The sequence below is a fragment of the Chelonia mydas genome, chromosome 3 (assembly GCF_015237465.2).
Source record: "Chelonia mydas isolate rCheMyd1 chromosome 3, rCheMyd1.pri.v2, whole genome shotgun sequence".
Lineage (NCBI taxonomy): Eukaryota > Metazoa > Chordata > Testudines > Cheloniidae > Chelonia > Chelonia mydas.
Window position 1 is genome coordinate 185,838,423 of NC_057851.1, and position 14,096 is coordinate 185,852,518.

The window sequence follows — 14,096 nt, forward strand, 5'->3', positions numbered from 1 at the left end:
CTCCCCCCCCTCCCCCCCCCCAGCTCCTTCTCTACCACAGAGCTTCTCTTTCAGCTCCAACGCAGAAGGGAGGAGGATGGGTTGTGGAGGACACACATCTCGAAGAACTGGAGTTACTGCACAGGGTGAGTAACCATCTCTTCTTCTTTGAGTGATGTCCCTCTGGGTGCTCCACTGTAGGTGACTATAAAGCTGTGGTCCTCGTTGTAAGGTCGGGGCTTCGGAGTTGCATTCATGGCGGATGATAGGACAGTGTGTCCTAGCAGAGTATCTGATGCTGCATCATGAGTAATGGCCAGTGATGGCTAAAAGTGTCCGTGGAAGCCCATGTGGCTTCTTTGCAAATGTCATCAGCATTGTTAAGAAAGGCAATCGAGGTGGAGAGAGAGCAGGTGGGATGTACTCTAGTTCCAGGAGGAGGTTGCCCATTGTGTAGTTGGTAGGATAGGTGTACACACCGCGAGATCCACTTGGGAAGGCCTTGCTTAGAAATGGCTGTGCCTTTTGATCTTTTGGCCATTGATAGGAATAAGCGTGGCAATCATCTGAAAGCTTTAGTTCTGTCTAGGTAGAAAGCTAATGCTTGTGAGATGTCCAGGGTGTGCAATGCTGCCACCTGCTGGTTGCTGTGTGGCTTTGGAAAGAAGCAGAGAAGGTGGATAGGTTGGTTTAGATCAGGGGTGGTCAAACTACGACCCGCGAGCCGTTTTAAACCGGTCCACGAGCTCCTGCTGGGGAGTGGGGTCAGGCGCCACACCACGCAGCTCAGCCCCACTCTGGCCGGGCCGCAGGGTTGGGGCCGCAGCACATGGCTCCCAGAAGCTGCAGGATGGCCCTGCTCCAGCTCCTATGCGCTCCAGTGGCCCCCTCTGGCGCTCCAATGGGAGCTGCAGGGGGGTGCCTGAGGATGGGGCAGCATGCAGACCTGCCTGGCTGCACCTCTGTGTAGGAGTCGGAGAAGGGACATGCTACTGCTTCTGGGAGCCACTTGAGGTAAGTGCCACTCGGAACCTGCACCCCTGAGCCTCTCCCTATGCCCCAATCCCCTGCCCCAGCCCTGAGCCCCACCCCCGCTCTCCAAACCCCTCGATCCCAGCCAGGAGCACCCTCCTGCACACCAAACCTCTCATCCCCAGCCCCACCCCAGAGCCCACACCCCCAGCTGGAACCTGCACCCCTTCCCACACCCCTGCCCCAGCCCTGATCCCCCTCCCACCCTCCAAACCCTTGGTTCCAGCCCAGAGCACCCTGCTACACCCCAAATTCCTCATCCCCAGCCAGAGCCCAGACCCACAACCACAGCCCTCACCCCCTCCAACACCCCAACCCCAATTTTGTGAGCATTCATGGCCCGCCATACAATTTCTATTCCCCTATATGGCCCTTGGGCCAAAAAGTTCACCCACCCCTCGTTTAGATAGAAAGAGGATGGTATTTTGGGTAAAATTTTGGGATGTGGTCATAATGTAACCTTTCTTTATGAAAAATCCTATATGGGGGGTATGCCACGAGTGCTCCAGTTTCACCAGCCTGCCAGGCGGAGGGGATAACGACAAGAAATGTTGTTTTCACGGATAAATGAACATAGGAGCACGTTGCCATTGGTTTGAAAGGTGGTCTAGTAAGATGACATAGCACAAGGCCAGGGTCCCTAGCTGGGGTCAGAGCCCGTATATGAGGGTAAAGATTTTGGAGACCTTTTAGGAATCTTTTTGTGAGCGGGTGGGTAAACATGGAGTGGCTGTCTATCTTGGGATGAAAGGTCGTGATGGGTGCCAAGTGCACACAAATGGAACAGATGGATAACCCCAATCTTTTAAGGTGTAAAATATAGTTCAGGATGAGTGGTAATGGGGAACTCATTGTTTCTACCTGATTGGAGGCGCACCAGGAGTGGAATCTAGTCTATTTGTGGAGGTAAGTGCGTCTTGCTGTATCATGTCCGCTATTCAAGAGGACTTCTTTAACTGTTTCTGAACAAGTTATCTCCGAATCCCAGAACCAGGGAGGGGCCATGCCTTCAGCTGGAGTAGCTGTGAATTGGGATGGAGGATTCAACCCGCATGCTGTGAAAGGAGTTGGCCACAGAGTGATCGAAGGGCATCATGCGAATAAGGTAAGTATACCAGTTTTGTTGTGGCCATTTCGGGCTCAGTCCCCTTGGATCTTTTGGAGTATTCTGAACAGGGGAGGAAAGGCATAGAGCAGTGGTGCATCCCATGTGAGGTGGAATGCGTCTCCCAGGGATCTGCATCCTAGGCCCACACTCAAGCAAAATCCAGGACAGTGGGCATTCTTCAGTATGGCAAAGAGATCTATGGTGGGGAACCCCCAGCAACTGAAGATCTGGTGAGGGGCTCACATATCTATCTCCCACTCGTGATCTTGGGAGAATCTGCTCAATGAGTCCGCGGTGGTGTTCTGGTGTCCAGGGAAGTATGCAACTAAGATGGTGATGTTGTGCTGGATACACCAGTTCCACAATTTCAGTGCTTCCAAGCATAGAGAGTGGGACCTCGCTGTGCCTTGGCTGTTGATGTAGGACATACAGTTGATATTGACCATCATGACTCTGGTAGCGTGATGTGCAATCTATGGTAGAAAATGTCAGCAGGCATTGCAGACCACTCTCATGGCCAAATACAATTATGTCAGTTATTCTAAAATACAGGACCTCTGCCAAGACCTTCCTAATGACAAAAATGAACAGCTCCAGACGCTTGTGTCCAAAGGACACCTCTTAGTTCATACAACTTTACAAGCTTCCTTGGATTCTGTGAATACCGCTGCCCCTACCATTGTGACTGCTGTAGTCATGAGAGGGTTTCATGGCTGCACCTTTCCGGCCTCCCTAAGGAGGTACAAACCACTGTAGAGAATCTACCCTTTGAGGGCCCCGAGTTATTCATGGAGTGCACGGATAAATCGCTACACTCCCTGAAGGACTCTCGAATAACCCTCTGCTCTCTCACCATTTATACCCAGCGCCAAAGAGATGACCAGGGAAATACCAACCTCCCCGCCGCTCCTGACCACCACAGTTCACTCCTCATCAACAGTACAACACCCAACGCCATCAACAGAAGCCCTATACCAAACGCAGATGTACGATTCCTCAAGGAGCTACCTCTCACACACCTTCGACCAAACAACAATTTTGAAGGTATGGTCAAGGCCCCGAGAGGCCTTCCCCTGTTCCAGTCACAACAACCATCTCCAACATCCCACTAGTTTGGCGACTGTTTTAGCCCCTTTCTTTCCATCATGGTGGCTGATTACCTCAGACAAGTGGGTTCTAGAGATCATCAAGGAAGGATACTCCATCCCATTCCTATCTATCCTGCCCACCTCCCTCCCTTTCCCTCTTTAGGGACCCCACTCCAAATTCCTTTGTTGTCAATGCCTTGCACAAAAAGGGACATCAGTACCAACCTAGATCCATCCCTTATGACAGGAACTGGAAGCAATTGGACTTATTTGGTCACAAGGCTTATTCATCCGCTATGCTCCAATTCTGCATATTCAAGAATGAGAAGGGAACGAAATAACTATTGAACTACACTAAAAACTAACAGGTAAGGCATTATCTAGTAGTTCTAAGGAGAAGCAGGCTCTGCTGTGGATTCTGTCCCATACCAAAGGCGGTCGAGAAGGAACTGCGGGTGGGGGTGGGGGGGTTGGACTGCACAGCACTATATATGCATTCTGCTCACAGCGCAAGCCTGGGCAGTGCGCATGTGCTGTCCAACGGGCCCTGTTGATGAAGATCCCAGGTGCAGGGGGCACTGCCACACCTACAGTGGAGCTCTGCTAGTGACATCACTTCAAGAAGAATTGTTGAATATCCAGGTCTCTTAACTGTGGCTTTTGGCTGAGCCGGTGATCTAAAGAGTATAGTTGTGGTTACAGCTCATTTCTGGGTTTTGAGGTTGTTATATTTAAAGTGACACCATTCACTTCAGTTAGCATGCTTTTAAAGAGATTCTGTGGAATTGTGCCAGGGAAAGGTCTGACAAGTGCAATTTTTAAAAATTAAAATAAGCGTCCAGTTAACATACACGGGGAAAACCCCATTTGGTATGAGTCCACTTCATAACCACCACAGCTGGCAGTCTCAGCAGCGGCGTTACATCTTCACTGGGCATGGAGGATGACCTTCTTCTCTCAGAAAACAGACCTTTTTAATAAGGTGACATTTTTTCAATAATCACTCGTCTGAATATAGCCAAACCTAAAAGAGGATGGGAAGAGCTAGTTTGTATTTGTACAGAGCCAGGGCAATAGGGTCCTGGGCTATGACTAAGGTCCCTAGCACTCCTGCAATACAAAGCATCATAGACTGAATGCTCCTTGTAGCCTGGAAAGTGGGGTTATTCAGCCCATATTTTAAATGTATGTATGTGAAAGGATGGGAGGAGGGAAAGCGCACTTTTATTCAGCCAACACGCCATACGCACCTCTACCCTGTAATTCAAACACTGAAATCAGCATGAATTAATGTAATTTTCATGCTATCAATGTAATGCAGCTTTAGACAGATGAATCCCTCGTTACTTTACGCTTTCTGTTCCATTATATCCAGTTGTTTTCTTTACTTTGAGCATTTGTTAGGTACTTTTAAAGGCCAGTGTCACATTTAGGCCACAGCAGGTCGAGAGCAATGAGCTGAACATTTTTGTGTATAAAACACCAACCAAGACATAAGTGCAACTTGTGATAATAACCGATGTCAGAGAAAGGGGATGATTCTGCTACTGTTACAGGAATCAAGAGAAACCATTTACCGATGTTCAGAAATTAACCCACAATAAAATTATAGAGAGACAGCACAAGGCTTCATGTTTTACAATCGCTTTCTAAAAGGGTGGTCAATTGTGTTTTCAAAAGCTTGCATTTCAGGGGATGGCAAACATCCCCTGCAGCCAGAATGTGTAGAACTTCAGAGAGAATAAAGTTTAAAGTAGACTATTTAGATCGCCTATCACAATAATATCTAAGACTAGATTTCCTAGTGTCTACCTAGGGGATGTCTTGGTACAACTGGCTGTGTGTTATTGTAACTCAAACCAAATACAGTTAAAACATGCCAGTTTTTCAGCTTACCCTTCTCTCCTAAGTGTTTATATGGACATGTTAATATATAGCCTGATCCTGTTCTTACTGAAGTCAATAGCAAAGCTCTCACTGACTTCAAAGGAAATAAGATTAGCCTATAAAACCCAGCAGCAGTATACTTATTCCTTTCCAGTTACAACAATATTACAGGTTTCAGAGTAGCAGCCGTGTTAGTCTGTATCTGCAAAAAGAAAAGGAGTACTTGTGGCACCTTAAAGACTAACAAATTTATTTGAGCATAAGCTTTTGTGAGCTACAGCTCACTTCATCGGATGCATGCAGTGGAAAATACAGTGGGGAGATTTTATGTACACAGAGAACATGAAACAATGGGTGTTATCATACACACTGTAACGAGAGTGATCAGGTAAGGTGAGCTATTACCAGCAGGAGAGAAAAAAAACCTTTTGTAGTGATAATCAAGGTGGGCCATTTCCAGCAGTTGACAAGAATGTCTGAGAAACAGTAGGGGGAAAAAATAAGCACAGGGAAATAGTTTTACTTTGTGTAATGACACATCCACTCCCAGTCTTTATTCAAGCCTAAGTTAATTGTATCCAGTTTGCAAATTAATTCCAATTCAGCAGTCTCTCGTTGGAGTCTGGTTTTGAAGGTTTTTTGTTGTAATATTGCGACTTTTAGGTCTGTAATCAAGTGACCAGAGAGACTGAAGTGTTCTCCGACTGGTTTTTGAATGTTATAATTCTTGACGTCTGATTTCTATCCATTTATTCTTTTACGTAGAGACTGTCCGGTTTGGCCAAAGTACATGGCAGAGGGGCATTGCTGGCACATGATGGCATATATCACATTACAGTTAAATTCAAAACCAGCCACACAATCCAAGTCACACTTTCTATATAATTCAGCTTCTAGCCAGCCTGTTACTAATCCCCACAAAAATAGAAATCCGAATGATTTAAATTCCTTGGGTGAAATCCTGACTCCACTGAAATCAATGGCAAAACTCTCATTGACTTATATAAAGCCAGGATTTTACCCCTCTTGAGTCCACTATTCTCAGACTTCTCTACTAGGAACACCCAAGGGCAGGTCTGATATATATATAGTAGATGAAATTCACCCTTGTGCTAAGGGCTATGCAACACTTAAGTCCCACTTAAGCTGTATTTTAAGTTGGACTTAAGTGGTCCAAAAGCCTCCTGCTGGCATAAGAGTGAATTTCACCCAGCAGGCACAATGGGCCTATTGCTGAGCACCCTCAACAACCATTGATGATGGGAATTGAGGGCATGCAGCATCTTCTAAGCCCTATATTTGGGAAGTTCGGGGTACAGCAGCTACCATTTATATACAGAAAGAGAGGGAGAGATTGTGCAATTTTTAAAATACATTATCTAATTACTTTTATTAGAAACCCTTCTTGACTTCTTTCTGGGTGAACTCTGACTGCATTGAAGTCAGGGGCAAAAGTCCCATTGACTGCAGTGTGGCCAAGATGTAAACCTCTGTATTGAATCAGGGGAACCCTTTAATTTTTGTAATCCTGAAAACAAAATAAGTTCTAGCACAGAGAGGAGTCAGTTGATAAATCTGAACAGTGCTCAATGAGTTAGAAATGAAATTATGAACATACAGTGCAGACATTTGAAAAACAATAGTTTCCAAACAGAGGAACTGACAGATTTGCATGAGCTCCTGCACGGAAGTCACATTCTGCAGGAAGAACAATGAATTTTAAGGCCCACAAAAAACCCCAGACCTTTTCAGTAGTCAGCACTATACAACATGGTTTGAAAGAGATTAAAAAAAAAAAAAATCAGAACGCAAACCAAATAAATATAAACCTTGGACTTTGGATTTGATACCAGAAACATTTTTCCTTACTCCAAATCTCTATTAGAATTTCATGTAACTAGAATGTCAGATTGGATTCACTGCAGAGCTGGTTACCTGAAAACCCTATCAGTGTCACAACCCTTGATATACTGTTTAAGTGTCCTTGTCTTTCACTTTTTAATATGATGAAAATGCTCACAATAGCTCTTTGTAAGCATACCTACCAAACTTACTCTGTTCATTTAGTTATGGTATAATTCCTTATTTTTTGTTAAATAAGGAAACAGGAGACTTTCCTGATAAAAATCTTTAGGCTCAGTCCGCAAGGTGATGAGCTGAGGGTGTGCAACACTTCATAAGATCTGGACTTTTAATAGCGTACTGCTAAATTGTTAAAAGAAAATCTTGTATAAAATAAGCCTGCCTAACATAAGAATATAAAAACAGCCAAATCCTTCTGTCTGTGTATGGACAAAACTATTGGAGTCAGCACTACGGGCCCAAAATATACTGTTGTGCTAAGAAATCTATGTGAGTTAATATACAATACCCACGATGAATGTGTTAATTTTTTAATATGCTTGTTACATTGAATGTTTCATAAGAAATATTTAGGAAAGTCTTCCAATCATTCTGGAAATGATAGGAGGAAAAAAATCAATAATTATTGATAATCCTCTCAAATAAAACAGCTTTCATTTAGCATTGGTTTGCATATTGGCTTTTTCACTGATAGATTTGAGGCAGACCTATACATAAAATAAAATCATAAAATATAATTTTAAGAAAGTGTGAGAGGCATAAAACTTACATCATATGAATTTTGCACCAATCAATCTCGGGTACATCCTTATCTTTTCATTTTGTAATCTTGGAAGCAAAATGTGCAAAAATTGCCATTGCAAGCAGGGAATAAATGTTTTGATAGACATGTAACAATGCCTCTGGATGGGTTGCCTGCAGGAACTGAATTCAGGACCTCAGAATCTAAAAAGCACAAGCCTCTTTTGCTAGAACTATAGGACCAAGGTCTTAGCTCGGAGGCAGTAGCAAACTCATAAACTTCTATAAACATCTGAGCCACCAGAAGGGACAGAGCCACACAGTCAGCATGGGTTACACATAGCTGAAAAGCACTACATTAATGCTAACTCTTTTTGTAATTTTATAAACCTGAACATTCATAAGAGCTTGTTACATTTTCCTTTGTTCTTGTAGTTAAAACATCACTTGAACCAGGAGATCTGGGTCTGGCACAGATTTTCTGTGTGACCTTAAACAAATCAATGAGTCTCTCTATGATTCATTTTCCTTATCAGTAAGATGAGGCCAGTTAGGTGAGAATTAATTAACTGTTTGTAAAGTGTTCAGAGATCCTTTGTTTGAAGGCAGTCTGAAAGTGCAAAATATTATTATATTTACAGATACTGATTTCAGTTTCTGGTTTTACTTTTTGGCCAGTAAACTGCATTTTCACTTATCAGTCTCTCTACATTCATTTTTAACTTTGACTGCATAATTCTGCAGTTGTTCCAGTAGGAATACATAGAGAAAATCATGAGCTTAAGTCTTTTAAAAAGCAAAGAAATGCTCATGAAAGCTCCAGAGAGACAAAACTACTTAATACTACTATTAAACATTAGTTACTACTGTGCTCTGCTAGCAGACAACACTTCATACCCCAGTGCCCATGCTACTGCTATATGCAACCAGGATACTATTGGCAGTTTAAAAAAACCATCAAAGGAACCTTGTATTTTTTATTTTTATCATTCTGTTATAAAATTTGGATTGGTATTAGTCTATCAGTTATTTTTAGTTGAAATTGAAGACCAGAACCCCAGTTCTACTGAAAACAAATAACTACTTGATCAGAAAATCTCTTTGCTTCAGAGCAAATTGGAGGTAGGAGGTGTGATGGGTTCGGTCACAGAGACCGCTTTGGGACAGTCAGCTGACGTGCTGGAAGTACCTTTGAGCCTGTTTTCCCTGCCAGCTTGGGACTCCAGAACCCTGCCTTGTTGAGCCAGACATGCCAGCCTGCTGCAACACAGACTCAGGTCTGGTCCATGCCCCCAAAGCTGCAGACTTTAACCAAAAACTGCTCAGCACCCAGACACCCAGCTCCCAATGGGATCCAAACCCCAAATAAATCCGTTTTACTCTGTATAAAGCTTATACAGGGTAAACTCATAAATTATCCGCCCTCTATAACACTGATAGAGAGATATGCACAGTTGTTTGCTCCCCCAGGTATTAATAACTTACTCTGGGTTAATTAATAAACAAAAGTGATTTTATTAAGTATAAAAAGTAGGATTTAAGTGGTTTCAAATAATAACAGACAGAACAAAGTAAGTCACCAAGCAAAATAAAGCAAAAACATGCAAGTCTAAGCCTAATACATTAAGAAACTGATACAGGTAATATCTCACCCTCAGAGATGTTCCAATAAGCTTCTTTCACAGACTAGACTCCTTACTAGTCTGGGTCCAGTCCTTTCCCCGGTACAGTCCTTGTGAATTCCAGCAGACATCTTAAGTGGAAACTAGGGATGTTCTCATGACTGGCCCTCCTTTTGTTCTGTTCCACACCCTTTTATAGCTTTGGCACAAGGCGGGAATCTTTTGTCCCTCTGAGTCCCCACCCCTCCTTCTAAATGGAAAAGCGCCAGGTTTAAGATGAATTCCAGTTCAGGTGACATGATCACATGTCACTGTAAGACTTCCTTCTTCATTACCTAGGAGCTGTCTGACACATACACAGGAAGGCTTGCAGGTAAACAAACCCATTTACAGTTCATTGATTCTGAAGCACCCTTAATGGCTTCCACTTAATATGCTTACATCAGTAATACAGGTTTATATCTTATTTTCCTAACTCCAGACATAGAAATAATACATGCAAATAAATAGGATGAACACACTCAGTAGATTATAAGCTTTGTAATGATACCTTACAAGAGACCTTTTGCGTGAAGCATATTCCAGTTACACCATATTTACACTCATGAGCATATTTCCATAAAACATTATGGAGTGCAACATCACAGAAGGGAAGACTCCCATTTACCACCTCATATTGGCTTAATTTGAATACTGATATTTTCTTATTTAGAACTCAGTCAGCTACCTTTCAGGAAGTTTATTAACTCTTTTAATGCAACACTTTAAATTGCACTAAAGAATGGCATTGATGGATTAAGGTTAAAACAGACCCAGATACACCCCAAAATATGTGTGCCTTTCCCCATCCCAAAGAGACTGGCTCTCAAGTTACTTTCCCCCAGACACTTCTTCCCAACCTAGCCTGCTGTAGAGATGGGTTTATGAAAGATTGTGATTTGGAGATGCTCCCTGATAAGGGACAGTATTATGAACATAGGAATTTGGAGATGTGCCCTGGAAGCAGGGGTTGGAACACCACATGGCTGCGTGCAGCAGCTTACCAGTGACACTCTCCCATTTGTTTTATTAAAGTGTTATTCCTTTCTCATTTCCTGGTTTGTTAGATAATGAACCCCAAGATCGTTACACCCCCCATATCCCTAAGCAGACTTCTCCTGACTCCTCCCTTCTCCAGGCTGGACTTGTCTTCCTCTTGCTCCAGAGACCTTGACCCCACATGAAGCAAAGCAAGTACATCCCACCAGGCAGCCAGCACTAATCAGCTGGGTGCTCTTCTGTCTCTGACCAGTGGGTGAGACCCAGCTGCCTCCATCTACAGAGACTGGATTCCAATGATCCTATCTGAATTTGCCTCTGAAGAGCTAGGCTGCAGTTTTTATGTACAGTAAGTTTCAAAGGAACCTATGAGTATAGGGTATGCCAATGAGGCGGTGAGTGAGTATTTTCAAGGGCTTCTCATGTGGTACTGCATTGGCGACTTTCTTAACTAGTGTTGCCAGGCATCTGTTTTTTGACCGGAACGCCCAGTTGAAAAGGGACTCTGGCAGCTCCAGTTGGCATCGCTGACGGGGCCGTTAGAAGTCTGGTTGGTGGCACAGCAGAAGCCCGGGGCTAAGGCAGGGTCCCTACCTGCCCTGACTCCGCGTTGCTCCCAGAAGCAGCCACCAGGTCCCTGCGGCCCCTAGGTACTGGGGCAGTCAGGGACTGTGAGGCTCCGCACGCTGTCCCCACCCCGAATACTGGCTCTGCAGCTGGGAGCCAGTGGGAGCTGGGGGGGGGAGTGGGGCGGTGCCTGCAGGAGCAAAGGCAGCGTGCACCGCACAGAACTGCCTGGTCACCCATGTGCCTAGAGGCCACAGGGACCTGGCAGCCGCTTCCTTGGAGCCACAGTAAGTGGTCCAAACAGGTTTACACAATATTTTTTTTCTTGCCTGTAGGAACAGGGGGAGGGGGAAATGACATGACCTTTTTTCAGCCAGGAATGGAGGTTAAAATATGGGTTCCTAACATGTCCCTTTATGTCCACAAAGAGAAGGAGGCAGGGAGGAGCCTCTTACAACATAGTTAGGTACAAACTAGGTATTGCAACTGTTTAAAACTTATACTGTAGCTGGGAGGGCCTTTGGGTTTGCAAACAAATGATAGTTCTGAAAAAGCTAGTGTCAAAACACAGCCACATGCCTCACACTGGGCACTGAAAACGTTTCAAAGTGGGGTTGATCAGAGCGCTACAGAACTTTTAGTACACAACAGCAGGGACCACACGAACACTTACTGTGTGGCAGGCTAGTAGCGCAATGCAGATTTATACGCCAGCCTGCCATGAACTATGTCTACACCATAGAGCTACAGCTCCAGTACTGCAGCTGTGATGCCATAGTGTAGGCACTTCCTACATCAATGGAAGGGGTTTTCCCATCAATGTAGGTAATCCACTCCTCTGAGAGGTGGTAGCTAGGTTGATGGAGGACTTCTTCCATCAAACTAGCTGCATCTACAGTGGAAGTTAGGTCACCCTAACTACATTGCACAAGGTGTGAAATTTTTCATAGTCCTCCTAAGCAACGTACTAGGTCAACCTGAGTTTTAGGTGTAGATCAGGCCTACGTATTCCTATAGACAAGCCATCAAATACTGCAACAATGGGAATGATATTAAAATCCCATCACTTTCTGACCCTGAAAGACCAGCAATACATCACATTCCTCTTGACATGGATTACACTGAGAGAGAATGTGGTGGTAAACAGTTGAAATGTTATGTTCACACACAAAGCTTGTCCACACATTCTAAAAACTGTTTTGGTAGTAGGTCTAGGAACCTCATCAGTCTGAACCATTTCAATCTGAATTGTTTTAGTGCCAGTTTGGACGTGGACTAGCTGAAACAGTTCAAGTAGTCTTCTCACATGTCCCACAGCATATGGGTAGCTGTCACAGAGCAGGTATACCCCATCACCCCTTTTGTGGTACTATGTCCCTGCAGTCAAGTTCAAATGACTGCCTCTTCTCAGGGCGGTGCAACCTAATGGTCCGAGTCGGGGCAGGAGCTCCTCTTAGATTCCAGGCAGCATGGCCTACTGGCCTAATTCTGGGAGGAGGGCCCTGTAGCTCAGAGACGTCTGGGAAAATGGCCAGCATCAGTGGGCATCCCTAGAGTCAGGGCACTCTGGCCCAGAGACCATCGGACCGCCCTTCAGCGCAGGTCTGTATGGCCTAGCCCCCAGGGTCTGTGGGGCCGCCCTCCCGTGAAAGGCATACAATTCAAATAAATTTGAAATTTTCAATGTATTCTTATTTTAATGACACACTTGATATTTTTCCTAACAGAATGTAAATATCATTAGAAATTTAAATCAAACAATTTGCAATGTATATATGTTATATTTAGTAGGGCTGTCAATTAATCGCAGGTAACTCACATGATTAACTCTAAAAAATTTAATAACTCGTGATTAAAAAAATTAATCGTAATTAATTGCAGTTTTAATCGCACTGTTAAACAATAGAATACCAATTAAAATGTATTAAATATTTTTGGATGTTTTTTTACATTTTCAAATATATTGATTTCAATTACAACACAGAATACAAAGTGTACTGTGCTCACATTATATTACTTTTGATTATAAATACTTGCACTGTGACAAAATGACAAATAAAAGAAATAGTATTTTTCAATTCACCTCATACAAGTACTGTAGTGTAATCTCTTTATTGTGAAAGTGCAACTTACAAATGTGGATTTTTTTTGTTGCATAACTGCACTCAAAACCAAAACAATATAAAACTTTAGAGCCTACATGTCCACTCTGTCCTACTTCTTGTTCAGCCAGTCACTAAGAGAAACAAGTTTGTTTACATTTATAGGAGATAATGCTGCTTACTTCTTATTTACAATGTCACCTGAAAGTGAGAAAAGGCATTCGCATGGCACTTTTGTAGCTGGCATTGCAAGGTATTTACGTGCCAGATATGCTAAACATTCATATGCCTCTTCATGGTTTGACCACTATTCCAAAGGACATGCTTCCATGCTGATGACGCTTGTTAAAAATAAATGTGTTAATTAAATTTGTGATTGAACTCCTTGGAGGAGAATTGTATGTCTCCCGCTCCATGGTTTTACCAGCATTCTGCCATATATTTTGCGTTACGGTAGTCTCAGACGACGACCCAGCGTATGTTGTTTGATTTAAGAAGATTTAAGAACACTTTCGCTGCAGATTTGACAATATACAAAGAAGGTTCCAAAATCAGATTTCTAAAGATAGTTTCAACACTCAACCCAAGGTTTAAGATTCTGAAGTTCCTTCCAAAATCTGAGAGGGAATATAAAATAAAATCATAGCGCATGCTTTCAGAAGTCTTAAAAGAGTAACACTCTGATGCAGAAACTACAGAACCCGAACCACTAAAAAAGAAAATCAACCTTCTGTTGGTGGCATCTGACTCAGGTGATGAAAATGAACACGCGTCAGTCTGCACTGCTTTGGATCGTTATCGAGCAGAATCCATCATCAGCATGGATGCATGTTCTCTGGAATGGTGGTTGAAGCATGAAGGGACATGTGAATCTTTAGCGCATTTAGCACAAATATCTTGTGACGCCGGCTACAACAATGCCATACAAACTCCTGTTCTCACTTTCAGGTGACATTGTAAACAAGAAGCGTGCAGCATTATGTCCTGCAAATGTAAACAAACTTGTTTGTCTGAGCGATTGGCTGAACAAGAAGTAGGACTGAGTGGACTTGTAGGCTCTAAAGTTTTA

General features: G+C 43.5%; 1 long non-coding RNA gene across 1 annotated transcript; it reads left to right on the forward strand.

The window, feature by feature from the left end:
- Positions 1 to 1,342: 1,342 nt before the first annotated feature.
- On the forward strand, positions 1,343 to 12,832 carry LOC119565865. The gene is made up of 4 exons (XR_005224940.2): positions 1,343 to 2,116; positions 2,986 to 3,163; positions 3,455 to 3,575; positions 10,498 to 12,832. It is a non-coding gene; the product is annotated as an uncharacterized LOC119565865 (long non-coding RNA).
- The last annotated feature ends 1,264 nt before the right edge of the window (positions 12,833 to 14,096 follow it).